A 15,087-nucleotide genomic window follows, 5' to 3' on the forward strand; every position below is an offset into this window, starting at 1 on the left:
CACAGCAGGTTAACATTTGGAAAAAAAGTATTTAAGGAAGTCCTGTGTCCTTTGACCTTGTAGTTAATCTGCTATCAGTGTAAAGAGGTAAGTACTGTCAGTTAGTTCTGATTTCTAACAATGTGCTTAGCTTTTATCTGTTATTAAACTTTGTGTATATTAAGGTCATTTATATTGTTTGTTTCAGTAGGCTCTACATCTGAGATAACATATAGTTTATAGTTGTTAGTCTCTTTCTGATTGCTATGTGGAATTTGTTATATGCTGAACACTGGAGTTGAATGCAGTGTGGATTAGTGGGAATTTATAGCAAAGGAATAAGTTGGGGTTTGGTGGGTTGAAAATTACTAGGAGGAAAGAAAATTGGGATAAAGGTAGGGAAATTCTGGCTAACCTAACAAGACTTCTGGGGTAGGTTTGGGAGAATAGGATGAGTAGTAAAGAAACTCACTGTCATTGAGATTAATCAGATACTGAGGATGGGATTCTGACTAAGCTGATTTAGGATTGCTGCTAAAATTGGGCAGGACAAGCGCTGTTTGTTTTGTGATTTAGCCCTGGGATTCCCCCCAAGTTTTTCATTTATCAAGACATTGAAGTTTTTGAGATATGGTTTCTGTAACTTATTTTTGGACAGGTATTCTGGTGCATATTTAGTTTTAAATGTGTAAAACATACAGAGATTGGACACCTAAAAAAGATACATCACCCATGATCGTAATCTGTGCTTAACAGCTTGGTATATTTTACATTTTAAAAATCCTGGTTTTGTCCTGCCTGGTTTTGCTCAGTGGTTAGAGCGTCGGCCAGCGGCCCAGAGAGAACCGGTTTTGGTACCTGCTAAGGGCGCATACCTTAGTTGCGGTTTGTTCCCAGCCCTGGTTGGTTGTGCAGGTGGCAGCCACTTGATGTGTCCCTTTCGCATCGATTTTTCTCTCTTTCTCTCTGTTCCTCTCCCTCCCTCCCACTCTATCTGAACAAAAAATGGAAAAATGTCCTCAGGTGAGGGTAAAAAAAAAAATATAGCATCTGAGTAAACCAGGTAAAGTGTGAATAATATGTTTAAAAAAAAAAGTCCTTTTTTTTTTTTTTTTTTTTTGAGCCCTTTGTAACTCATTTGGTTAGTGTCATCCACATAACACTAAGGTAAGGTTCTAGGTTTGATCCCTGGTAAGGGCACTTGCAAGAATCAAGTAATGAATGCCTACATAAGTGGAACAACAACCAGTCCAAAAATAAATTTTTTTTTTTTTAAACGAAAAAAAAAAGCCCAGCTGTTGTGGCTCAGTGGATTAAGCATCATCCCTATGGATTGAGAGTTCCTCACTCAGTTCCCAGTTGGCACATGTCCAGGTTGCTGGCTCAATCCCCAGTAGAGGGCGTGCGGGAGGCAATCTCTCCACGTTTCTCACACCTGTTTCCCACTTCCTTTCTCAAAAACAATAATACATATATGTAAAATGAAATACTAAGTTTTTAAAAATTTAGCCCTGGCCGGTTTGACTCAGCGGTTGAAGTGTCAGTCTGCAGTACAGAGAGACCCGGGTTCGGTTCCCGCTAAGGGCACGTACCTCTGTTGCAGTTTGTCCCCGGCCCTGGTTGGTCGTGCAGGTGGCGGCCACTCAATGTGTCCCTTCACATCGATGTTTCTCTCTCTCTCTCTCCCCCCCCCCTCTCCCGCTCTATCTGAACAAAAATGGAAAAATGTCCTCGGGTGAGGATTAAAAAAAAAATTTAGTTCGCCTATTAGAATTAAAATTAGAAAATCTTTATTAATATGAATATGGAAAAGTGGACTTATTAATTAAATTTAGTTACTACATGTTAGAAAGAATATTTGAAAAGTGAACAGAAATAGCTGCCTGCAGTGAAAATCTTGGTTTTTTTCCTGACACCAAATTGTGTAGGATTTAGCCCTGGCTGGTGTTGCTTAATGGCTAGAGCATCAGCCCACTCTGAAGGGTCATAGGTTTGATCCTCTGTCAAGGGCATTTACCTGGGTTGCAGGTATCTCTGTCCCGGTTGGGGCATGTTCAGGAAGCAACCAATTTGTGGCTCTTATCGACGTTTCTCCTTCCCTTCCCTTTTTTTTTTTACTCTCTAAAAATCTATCAAAGGAAAAAATAATCCTTGGGTGAGGATTAACAACAAAAATGGCGTTTTTCCTACTGTAACAGATCTGCAATTTTCTGACATTTGAATTTGGACATCAAATCCTGTAACTAGCAGACTTCACAGGTTAAGGCCTGTATCCTATAAGATTGTTCCACATCAGGTGGCAGATGTAAATGGGAATCTAGGCTACCCACACTTAGCGTACTTACAAATTTGGGGGTTTAATTATTTGCTAGTATAATAAGAACTCTGGGAAGCTCTACTAGCAGTTTGTTGTTAAAAAGGATACAACTGAGAAATAGGAAAATTGGGAGAGATGGATAAGTTAGTGTTGAGAAGGTGGGGAGATGGTGAAGAGCTTCCATGTGTTTTTGGCATGCCATCTTTCATGTAACTTGATGTGTTTGAAAACCTGGAAGGTCTGTGTTGGTCACAGTACCAGAGTTTTTATAAACCAGTCTCCAGTTCAGTATGTTCCTCAGATGTCAAGTGGTGGGCGTTGAAAGTAACAATCCTCTAATAGTGTGTTTGGTGGCGGAAGACATTTAATCATGCAGGAAATTGCAAGGGTTTTAGGAGCTGTGTGTCATTCTTAGTGTTTGTAAATTGACAATTATTTTACAAGATAATTTGGCATGTTTCAAAAATGTAAATAAAGTCTTTGAAGAATTTTACTGCAAGGAATTATACATATATGTAAGTAAAGATAACTTAGAAATTTTTTTGTTGCATTGTTTTTAATAACACATACTGGAAACAATGTATACTGGCTCAAAAATAGGAATTAACTTCCAATTTGCGTATATCTTTTCCTGTGAAAATAGAGCTATTAAAACAATTAGGTAGAACTATGCCTCAACTGCCCTGTGAACAATAATGACAAGAGGGTGTGCTACCCTATTCATCTTTGTATTTCTAGCTCCTACCTCACTACCTGACACCTTAATAGGTGTGTGCAAAATACATTTTCACTGGATGAATGTGGAAATAGCACATGTGATTGGATGTGACCTGCTTTATGTATCTGTCACAGATTTGAATTTCCTGACCAATAGTTCATTGTAGTCTTCTCTAAAGGCCACTAGTACCAACTGTTACAGGTCAGAATGTCATGCTGCTTATATAGAGCTGTGGCCTTGTTTCCTGTCCTGATCTCTTTTTTCAAAAGATATCCATCACTTCTTTTTGTATGTTTAAATTTGAGTAAAGGTTATCATCTCGGACACACTGCATTGAGAAGTGAAAAGGGATCCCTAAAGGAGCAGTTTTGCTATTTGTGGAGGGGGGGGGGACGGGCGATAGTGGTTGGGTTTTGAAGAGGCCATGAAAGAAGCATTTGAGAGAACAGGGGAAAGTTGCAAGAAGATGGGGTGCAATTGGCAATCTATTAACCCTTTTGGCCCTTCCTGTCCCTCCTCCCATTAGCTTGTCCCTCCTCCCATTAGAGTCTGGAAAAAGTCAAATAACTGCTTTTCCCATCTCTTAAAGCTAGTTATAGACAAGTGATCTTGCTTTGGTCAGTGAGGCACAGAGAAGTGTTTGCTTGGAGTACTGGAAAAGAGATGAGACTTGCCTTGTGGAGACAGACAGAAGATCAACTAGTTACCTAAATGGACACATGAAAGGATTTGAGATTATTTCGATGGCAGAAATGGGCTTAATTGTCCAGAAAGGAAGTGGCCATGGTGGATAATTACAAACATTTCTGAGATGTAAAGAGAGAGTCCAGTACTTTGCCTCTTTCCATTCCCAAAAACTTTGCAGAGGTCTAGCTAGCTTTTAAGTATTCACTTCTCTGAAAGGTCACGATGAAAGGAGGCAAAATGTAATCACAGAATTTGACCGGCATAGCCATACATGCACTAGGGATTTTATTCTGGAACTTGTCTTGTTCAGTGCTCTATTGACTCTCAAGATGTCACCTTTTGGAGCATTTTCTTCTGGTACATTTCTTTTGGGGTTAGTTACTAGTTTACCTTGTCTTGACAATTCAAACTTAAAGATTAATGTCTGCTACCCTAAACCTTTTACAGGTTGTCTCTACTGCATTTGTTTATAAAGAGATACCAGGTGTTTATTTACATATAAGCTAGATATATACAGAAAGGGAAACAAACATTAGAAAATATATATTTACATAAATTTATAACAGCTTAATATTGACACATTGAAAGTATTAGATCTTGAAGTTAAGAAATTATTAGCAACAGGCTGTATTATATTTAAGAAGTCTATAAAAAGATAATTAATGTAGAATTCTGTGATATAAAGGGCTAAAAGTTCAATTTGAAAGAATGCATCCATAAGGGTCATGTCTGGATGTGGTCTAGAATTCTGATTTCAGTTTTTTCCATATATTTTTGGAAGGGTGGATCATTCCCAATTTATGTTCCTTTATGTGGGTTTCCTTAACATGAACCATGAAAGTATATATTCTGGAGATGCATGAATGAAGACACATGGAATAATGGCTCTCTTAAAACCACTATAACTGTACCTGATCAACACTTAAAATAACAGTAGTGAAGTAAGGTAGTTTTATTAGGTACATGAATAGCCTAGCAGACAAAAATACCCAAAGGTACTAGAGTAATAACATAATTCAGGAGCATGCTTACCTTTGTGGTTTTCAATATAAGATACTTTATCAGAATTTATATCACTAAGTCAATTTAGACATTTCTGTTAGCATACCTTGAGTGTCCCCCCCCCCAGTTTTAAACTCAAATATACATTAAAAAAAAAAAATGAGTACAATAACACCTGAGTTTAACCTTCAGTTAGCCATGTATGAAAATAAACTTTTAGTTGCAATCAGGAACCTAGAAGGTACTCTTCAGAGAGAGAGGAGTTTTCCCTCTATCTCTGTGCACTTGGTGAAAGTCTGAGAGGGATTCTAAAATAAATAATTATAAAAGATAACACTCTTTTTCCTGCAACGTAACAGATGACTGACTAGAGTTGTAGCACTGTTCAAATTGTGTGCTATGTTAGGTAGAAAAAATTATTTAATTTGTTTATAAATCCTAGACTCGTCACAAATGACAAAAATCAGGTAAGGTTTGGATCATTTAATACGTAGAAGGAATGGGGAGTTGTTCAGTTGAGAAGAAAATCTGCATAAGGTGCCAAGGCACAAACTAACAAAAATGATGTTATCTTTCAAGTTTCTCAGGTAAATATCTTCAGCCACAACTGAAGTTTATAAAATAAATTTGAAGAGTAATGTTTGCTACCTTAAACCTTTTGCAGATTTATAAATAAAAGTAAGTAAAACCTATAGCACTCATTTAGATTTGAGAATGTGTTGGATAATCTCTTCAGCCATCAGAATATCTGAAGACAAGTTAGTGAGTATCAGTGGGCAGGACAACAAACTCTTGTTCCACAGCACAGTTTGGATCACATCCAACTTCCAGAAGGCAGTGTATCCCAGAGCTCTAGCAGCACTACAGTACTATAGGGTTGGCAATCTGTGGTTTCTAATCCCTCTTATGTTATACCTTGAGAAGAAAGACGAATCTTTTCATGTTGATTTAGAAATATTACTGTCATTCTTCATGAGGTAACATTTCTTTTAAGATAGAAGGTGGGGCAAAAGTAGATTTACAGTTTGGAAAATAATAATACAATAAAGTTTCACATTCTCACAATTAGAAAACCTACTTTTGCCTTACCCTGTAGATTAAGGTATTATTTGCATATTCTTTGCAGAGGTCGGTAGAATGTTTTTCTACTCACTTGTGGCTGAAGATCTATATGTGTGTCTCACATTGATGTTTCTCTCCCCCTCCCCCCCCTTTCACTCTCAAAATATCATTGGAAAAGATAACCTCAGGTGAGGATTAACAGAAAAAAACATATGTACATGAAAATGTGAATAAAAATTAGTTTCTTTAAAAAGTTTCCCCAAATGCAATGGGTGTGCATAGATTTACAATTTAGCCATAGAATATTCTTATTCTATTGGGTGACTGTGGATGGAATGTTGCTTTTTATCCTCACCCAAGGTTTTGTCCCCCCCCCCCCCCCCCCCATTAATTTTTAGATAGACTAAGGGAGAAGGAAGGGAGGGGACAGAAAGAGAAACATTGTGAGAGAGAGACATTAATTGGCTGCTTTCCACACTACCCTCATCCAAGGCCAGGGATTGAACCTGCCACCCTGGTTTGTGCCCTTGACCAGGAATCAATATATGACCCTTCGAATTGTGACCTGATGCTCTCTCTACCCACTGAGCCATACCAGCCAGGGCAACATGGCAGGGTGTTAAAAGAAACATCTGGCTTGGCCAGTGTGGTTCAGTGGTTCAGCTTTGACCCATGTCCCAAGAGTTTGTCAGTTTGATTCCAGTCAGGGCACATGCCTGAGTTGCAGGTTTGATCCCCACTAGAGAGGCAGGGTGGGGGGCAGCAAGTTGAGATTGATGTTTCTCTTACTGATATTTCTGTCCTCTCCTTTCTCCCTAAAATCAATAGAAACATTACAAACAAAGGTATGAAATAACACTAATTTTTAAAAAGACTTAAGCACTGGCCTGGTTGGGTACATGAGGAAGGCAACCAGTCAGTGTGTCTCACATCTATGTTTTGTTTTTTTCCTCTCTTTAACTTTCTCTAAAATTAAATGGAAAAAAATATCCTTGAGTGAAGATTAAATAAATAAAAATTTAAAAGTACTTTAAAAAGTTATGAATTACAATTACTGTTCAATTTTAAAAATTCTAATTTCATAAAATTCCACTCTAAAAGGAATGTTTCACAGCTGTCAAGATAAGAGTCCATTTTATTATTAATAAAATAAATGATAGCAGTATATATTTTGTATCCTTATTGGAGCCATGAAAATAAAACTGATTTTTTTAAATATATGGATTTTCAAAGAATTGAATAATGTATATGTAAACTTTTTTTTTTTTTTATCTTCACCCTTGGACATTTTTCCATTTTTTGTTCAGATACAGTGGGAGGGAGAGAGAAACATCGAGGTGAAAGGGACACATTGAGTGGTTGCCACCCACACAACCCAACCAGGGCCAGGGACAAACTGCAACCGAGGTACATGCTCTTAGCTGGAACTGAACCCAGGTCTCTGGACTTCAGGCGGACGCTCTAACTGCTGAGCCAAATGAGCCAGGGTTGAATGTAAACATTAAAGTTTAGGAGAATGCTTTTTTTAAAAAAAATTATTTTTAGAGAGAAGGAGAGAGGAAGTATTGACTTGAGAGGGAAACATAGATCAACTGCCTCCTGCATGCACCCTACTGGGATCAAACCCACAACCTGGGCATGTGCCCTAACTGGGAATCAAATCAGTGACCACCTGGGGCATGGGCCTCTCGGTGCATAGTTCAATGCCCAACCAACTGGCCAGGGTCAGGAGAACTGATTTTTAAAGATGTGTCCATAAGTTTTATTTTTCTTTCCTGTATGTATTTGAGATAATTATAAGGTCACATACAGGTAATTTTTATGGAACAAAACATGCTATTAGACTGCTCACCGGAAGATTTGCACTCACTCAGCTTGTACATGACATCTACAGCATCCTTCAGACAGCTGATTGCTTCATTACTTACACTGTTAATAATTATTAGATCAAAGTAATGAACAGATATTTTCTGTAAGAGACCAGATTCCCTTCAGGTGCTAAGGAGATTTTTTCTGTATACAGATGGGTGAGAGTGGAATGCACATAAAAAAGTAAAAAGGAAACAATAAAAAAAATCTGTTGGATTTTTTTGCATTTTAATTTGTCCCAGTGTCAAACAGTTAAAACCAAATCTAACTTTTATATTAGAGCATGTGACTAAATCTGCATCTTGAGATAGGAGGCACTGTTTCCTTTGATGGCAAATTTGTAGAAATAGTGCTGGCAAGTGAGACTGCTCAATCTGCAATAAAGGACACCTTCAAGATATAGGAAGTACAGATTTGGGGTGGAGGACAAAGAAGAAAAAAACATGTTTTATATATACACACACACCCACACATACACACACATTTAAAAATGTTTTTACTGATTTTTAGAGAGGAAGGGAAAGGGAAAGATAATAGAAACATCAAGAAGTGAGAAACACTGATCAGCTGCCTCCTACACACCGTCTACAAGGGATCAAGCCTGCGACGGGCAAGTTCCCTGAATGGGAATTGAACCAGTGACCTGTTGATGTATGGGGTCAGTAGTCAACTACTGAACCACACTGGCTGGACAAAGATATATATTCTTGACATTTTCTATGTATGTCTGCCCCAGAACTATTTAGGGTAAGGCCATGATTGGCATTGGTTACCTGTGTATAGCCCAAAATATTCTTTCATCATTTTTTTATTCAGTCTGTCATGAAGATCTGGACTTAGTCTCACATCATTGTCTAAACAATGATTTTCCATTCTTTAATACTCAAGGAACTCTCTGAACTGGCTTTCAGAGGCCAACTGTCTCAATAAACTCTGTCTTCACCTATTAAGTTAGTTGTATTTTCTCCTTTTTTATTTGAAGGTTCAACATGTTAACAAGAATTCCAATATATATAATGACCCTTAAATGGTGACAGCTAGCATTAAAAGCTTTTTAGGTCCTGGCCTGAGTGACTTGGTTGGGAGTCATCCCATGCACTGAAAGTTTGCTGGTTCAATCTCATGCACATAGCCAGGTTGCAATCTCAATTCCTGGCAGAAGGCAGCCTATAGGTGTTCATTCTGACATTTATGTTTCTCTTTCTAGCTCCCTTTCTCTTCTTTGCCTAAAAAAAATTTTTTTAAAAGAAGCTTTTCAGGAGTTCAAAGGGCTGTTTAGTTGGTTCCTAAATATTACATAGAATAGAGATATAGATTTAAAAAAAAATTAAATACCTGTTTCATTTAGGGTAAATTTACATGCCTTATTATCTCTATGTCCCAGCTACTGGTATAATGCCTTGCACCTACTAAGCACTTAATAAAATTTTACTGAAATGAGTAGTTTGGCTTGATTCGTTGATACTATGTTTGTGAAAGGATTTTACAACTATTAAACCTTTAGTAAAGAAATAGACCGATCCTATTAGAAAATGACCTAGAATCAGAATCCTGGCAAAAATAAAAGGTCTGGTGCCTTGGGACTTAGGAACAGTAAACCTTTATGTGTCTTAAGACTCTTGGTCTCTGAAACCTGTCTTGTTGTTAGCAACCCTTTTAAATGAGCTGATACAGTGACAATGATGCCATTATACCTAAACTCTGGAAGCAGCTATGTAAAAAAAGGATCAGATGTGAAATAAGCCTACGAGACTTGGGTAATTCTATTTCACTTTTTTTATTTATCTTCTCTTGAGGACATTCTTGTATTATCTTCAGATAGAGTGGGAGGGAGAGAGGGGGAAGAGAGAGAGAGAAACATTGATGTGAGGGAAACACATTGACTGGTTGCCACCCACACAACCCCAACCGGGCCGTGGACAAACCGCAACCAAGGTACACACCCTTAGTGGGAACCAAACCCGGGCCTCTCTGGTCTGCGGGCTGACGATTTAACCATTGGGCCAAACCGGCCAGGGCTCAATTTCACTTTTACAGGGGAGACGGAGAGACATCAGAGCACTTTAATGGAGTATCCATCGTAACACTAAGGAGATAAATTTCCTATCAGTTTTATATCTGCAGGAGTAAAGTGGGATATAGCACACTTTTAATGTTAGGTGTTATGTACTAACATGTAGATTAAACCTATACAATCGTATCAACACCTTTTGCAGGCACTTTTAAAACAGTATTTTCAATGTGACTTAAAATTTCTAAAAATATATTAGCCCAGCTGGTATGGATCAGTGGATTAGTGTCAGCCCATGGACTAGAGGTCCTGGTTCAATTTCCAGTCAGGCACATGCCCAGGTTATGGGCTCGATCCCCAGGGTGGGGCATGCAGAAGGCAGCCGCTGTGATGTTTGACTCTCACATCAGTGTTTCTCTCCCTTTCTAAAAAAATCAATAAAAACATTTAAAAAAATAATCTTATATTAGGAAAGATGTTCACCAAAGAGAGCGCTTCCTACCAGTAAAAGAGTAATTCCTACAAATATTTCCCCCTAAAATACAGATCTTTGGAAACTATCAGGAATTCAATTTCTATGTATGTATGTTTAATTTTCATATCAGCACAGTTTAGTGAAAATGAAATACCTTTATTCTAATGGCAAAAGTAAAAATAGGACCTAAGTCTTAAATTTAAAATGAATATATATCTAGTTAAAAGATGATGGCTGGCTGGTATTTAGTAGCAACTCAGGGCATGATTTTGTCAACTTTGGAGAACTAGTAAAAGGAATGGAAACTTGTGGAGAAAAATATACAAATAATAATAAAAACAAAAGCTATTCCCAGCTGAGTAGCTCTGTGGGCTAGAGCATTGTCCTGATACACCAAAGTTGTGGGGTTAATTGGAAATAAAAAGCTAACCACAATGTGGAGTTTCAAATGTGTTGGTTACTGAATAAAAAGGAAATAATATACACAAAAAACATTTGCAAATGGGGAAAGTGTGACTGAAAACATGGGTTACATTGGTAAATTTAACATTTCCTTTTCTGTAAAAGTGCATAAGACAAACATTTAAAAGCCTTTATTTTACACTACTATTAAAGGTTATCAAAAGACACGGATATTTCTTTCAGTAAGCTATGCCAGTTTTACATGTTTACTGAACAGAATGAAGAGTACTCTGATATTATCCCACCTCCAAACATATACTGGTCATCACTATAACTTTATTTAGGAGTCTCCACTTTCTATAAAACATACACTTGCCCTGGCCAGTTTGATTCAGTGGTCAGAGTGTTGACCTGCAGAATGAAGGGCCTCAAGTTCGATTCTGGTCAAGGACACATAACCTTGGTTGCAGGTTTGATATCTGCAGTCAGGGTTGTGTGGGAGGCAACAAACTGATGTGTCTTTCTCACATTGATCTCTCTCTCCCGCTCCCACTCTAAAAATTAATGGAAAAAGATCCTTGGGTGAGGATTAACCAAACAAGCAAACACACATGTATAACAGACAAGATACATGGTAACTACCTTGTGTAGCCAGCAATAGAGAGCAAACCAAAAGTAGGCCTTGTGGAAGACAGTGCAGCAAAACCATTTAGGCATCAATATGGCAACTGCTATTTGAGTTGCCTCATGATCTCATCTTTTCAACCTTCATACAGAGGCATTTTATATGAGTATTTGTGTCCATTTCAGAAGTTGCCTAGGGAAATCTGGGTAGCCATGACAAGTTAATGGATTTCTTAGCTCTCTTCAGGCAAACAGTCCTTGAAACAAAGTCTTTGCCCTTCTACTCTTTCCCTGTACTGCTTCCTCGCTTACTTCTATCTCCTGTCTTGAACTGAACCTGGATTGCTGTTTTCTCAGTACATGTCTCAAGCCAAAAGTCTTCATAGGAGTCATGAGCCCCAGGCCTTCTAGCCCACTTCTGGCCTGGAAGACTAAGGGTGTTTATCTTCTATTTTTATTTATTTATTTATTTATTTATTTATTTTATCCTCATCCGAGGACATTTTTCCAATTTTTGTACAGATAGAGTGGAAGGGAGAGAGAGAGAGAGAGAAACATCGACATGAAAGGGACGCATCGAGTGGCTGCCACCCGCACGACCAACCAGGGCCGGGGACTAACTGCAACCGAAGTACGCGCCCTTAGCGGAAACCGAACCCGGGTCTCTCCAGACTGCAGGCCAACGCTCTAACCGCTGAGCCAAACCAGCCAGGGCATATCTTCTAGATTTTAGAAGTACACTCATGAGTAAAAGGCCACAGACTACTCAATAAATCATCCTTTTACACATTTCCTTTACCATAACAATTCTATAAATACAGATTAACGATAACATGCTTTAGACTTTCCATGGGACTAGGATTTGTCATACTAGAAGAATCATACTTCTTAAGTGCTTAATTCTAGTATGTACTGAAGACATCAAATTCTCAAAAGTCTAGTTCTCACAATCAACATAAAACAATTTGGTTGTTTTCATGGAAACAAGTTCTGCTGTGTACTCTGCAAATATGAACCTTTACAAAAGGGTGTACTTGTTTGGATAAAAATAACTCTCACCTCATTTAATCTTGAGCTAATAGGAGATGCCGGTGCGAAAAGGAAAAATAAAAGAGACTTAGAAGGATCACTAATAGAACTTTAAAGTGACTGTGAAACATCGTACATTTTATTTTATTTTATTTTATTTTATTTTATTTTTTTATTTTATTTTATTTTATATTTTATTTTATTTTATTTTATTTTATTTTTTTATTTTATTATTTATTTTATTTTATTTTATTTTATTTTTTATTTTATTTTATTTTATTTTATTTTATTATTTTATTTTATTTTATTTTATTTTATTTTATTTTATTTTATTTTATTTTTTGAGAGAGAAACATTGACTATGTGAGAGAGGAACATCCAATGGTTGCCTCCTGCACGCCCCTTACTGGGGATGAGTCCGAAAACCAGGCTTGTGTTCTGACAGGGATTTGAACCAGGTAGGACCTCAATCCATGGGACGATGCTCAATCCACCAAGCCACACTGGTTGGGCTTTTTTACTTTTTATTTATTTTACTTTTTCATCAATACCATTTAAAAGGCACTCATGCACATTTTTATTAATTTATGAATTTTATTAATTACCTATCTTGTTTCTTTTCTTCAAAGAATGAACAATTGCTATCCAAAGATAAGGATGAAAGATGAACTTACTGCTTACAAATTTCATAAATCTGATTTTTTTATTCTTACCTGATGATATTTTTCCATTTATTTTCAGATCGAGTAGGGTGGGTTGGGTAGGGGAGACAGAGAGAGACACACACTCACCCACCGGCTTCCTCCAGTGCTGGGGACAAACCAAAACTGAGGTTCATGCCCTTGGCCAGAATCAAACCCGAGACTCTGGTCCACAGATTGGCACTCTAACCACTGAGCCAAACTGGCCAGGGCTCAATGATTTCTGTTTGTTCAGAAAACTAATGCTAATTATAATTAACATAAATCTAATAATCTTTAGGGTTTTCATTTATAGAAAATGCATTCTGGGGTAGAATTGAACCAATTGAACCAACGCTGACTTCACTACTAATTTAGGGTCCAGATCACCATACTTCTAATTGCTAACCATGAATGGCAAATGCTGGTCACTTACATACACATAAAGACTGTATTGACACAAATAAATACATTCTGAGTCTGCTGAAAGGCCTTTACAGAGCTCAGAAATTGTAGTTAAGGAGACCTTGCCTAAAACTGGAATCAAGAGTGTTGTTTTGGGTTTTGTTTTGTCTTAGCATGCCATTTAAAAGCAGTGTTTGTGGTCAAGCACTGGTGCTTTGAATCTCAGTAACAACATGAGAAACTGGTTTTCAAATAAGAAGGACCTCCCAGGCTCTTTTTAGTTTTTTCCCCAATGTATTAAAAACTGCTAAGTATATAAGCTATAAATGTGCTTAGGTATTGAAAAAAGCGAGAATCAGATATATTAACGTTAATTTTGGTAAGAGATTCCTATTTTTTTATGTGGACATGAATGAAATTCCTCAGAATTACTAATTTCCTTTAAAGAAACAAGAGCATGCCCTGGCTTGTTTGGCTCAGCACTTAAGAGTGTCGGCCCGCAGACCAGAGAGTCTCGCGTTCAGTTCCCGCTAGGGACACGTACCTTGGTTGCAGTTTGTCCCTGGCCCCGGTTAGGTTCGTGCGAGTGGCAGCCACTCAAGGTGTCTCTCTCACATAGTTGTTTCTATCTCTCTCTCTCTCTTCCTCCTGCTCTATATGAACATAAGTGTAAAAATAAAATAAAATTAAATAAAGGAACAAAATCAAACATACACATGTACACAATTCACATGAGACTGCCATGTAATTAACTTACATATGCTACGACATATGTCTTACTGTTGATTTTTTACAGGGATTTAACATTTTGCTACATACACAGTTCTGTTTTCTAAGTGGTTTTTGAATTGGTCTATTTTCCTTTTCTCCTATTACTGTTATCTTGGTTGGTAAAGATCACAGAGGTGCTAATCAAGGAGAATACTCAGTTACTATGATAAATATTAAATTATATATGAATATAGAAATTATTGAACATGATCTTTAAAAAATTGTTTTTTTGCCTGGCCGGTGTGGCTCAGTGGTTGAGCGTCAACCCATCAAGAGGTCGCCGGTTTGATTACTGGTCAGGGCACGTACCCAGGTTGCGGGCCTGATTCCCATTGCGGGGCATGCAGGAAGTGGCCAATCAATGTTCTCTCTCATCCATGTTTCTTTATCCCTCTCCCTTCCTCTCTCTAAAATCAATAAAGAAAAGAAAAATTAAAAAATTTTTTTCATTAATCCTCACCTGAGGATGTCATTTCCATTGAGTTTTAGAGAATGGAAGTGGTGGAGAGAGAGGGAGAAACATTGATGTGAGAAAGACACACTGACCAGTTGCCCTTGAGAGTGGAGGGATCAAACCTACAACCCAAGCCCGGCTGGTGTGGCTCAGTGGTTGAGCATTGACCCATGCACCAAAAGGATGCCAGTTCGATTCCCGGTAAGGGTACATGCCCAGGTCTTGGGCCCGATCCCCAATGTGGGACTTGCAGGGGGCAGCCAGTTGATGTTCTCTCTCATCAATGTTTCTATTTCTCTCTCCCTCTCCCTTCATTTTTTTTTTTTTTCTAAAATCAAAAAAGGAAAAAGAAATTGAAAACAAAAAACTTGCAACCCAGGTACGTACCCTTGACCAGGAATTGAACCCAAGACCCTTGATGAACTGGCAACACTAACCACTAAGCAACACTGACCAGGGCTTACATTTTAAAAAATATATCTTACTAATTTTAGAGAGATTCAGGGAGAAATAGAGAAACATCAATGTGAGAGAGAAACATCGATTGGTTAGCTCCCGTATATTCCCCAACTGGGGATCATACCTGCAACTTTGGCATGTTT

Source organism: Molossus molossus, unplaced genomic scaffold, assembly GCF_014108415.1.
Source record: "Molossus molossus isolate mMolMol1 unplaced genomic scaffold, mMolMol1.p scaffold_m16_p_40, whole genome shotgun sequence".
NCBI classification, from domain to species: domain Eukaryota; kingdom Metazoa; phylum Chordata; class Mammalia; order Chiroptera; family Molossidae; genus Molossus; species Molossus molossus.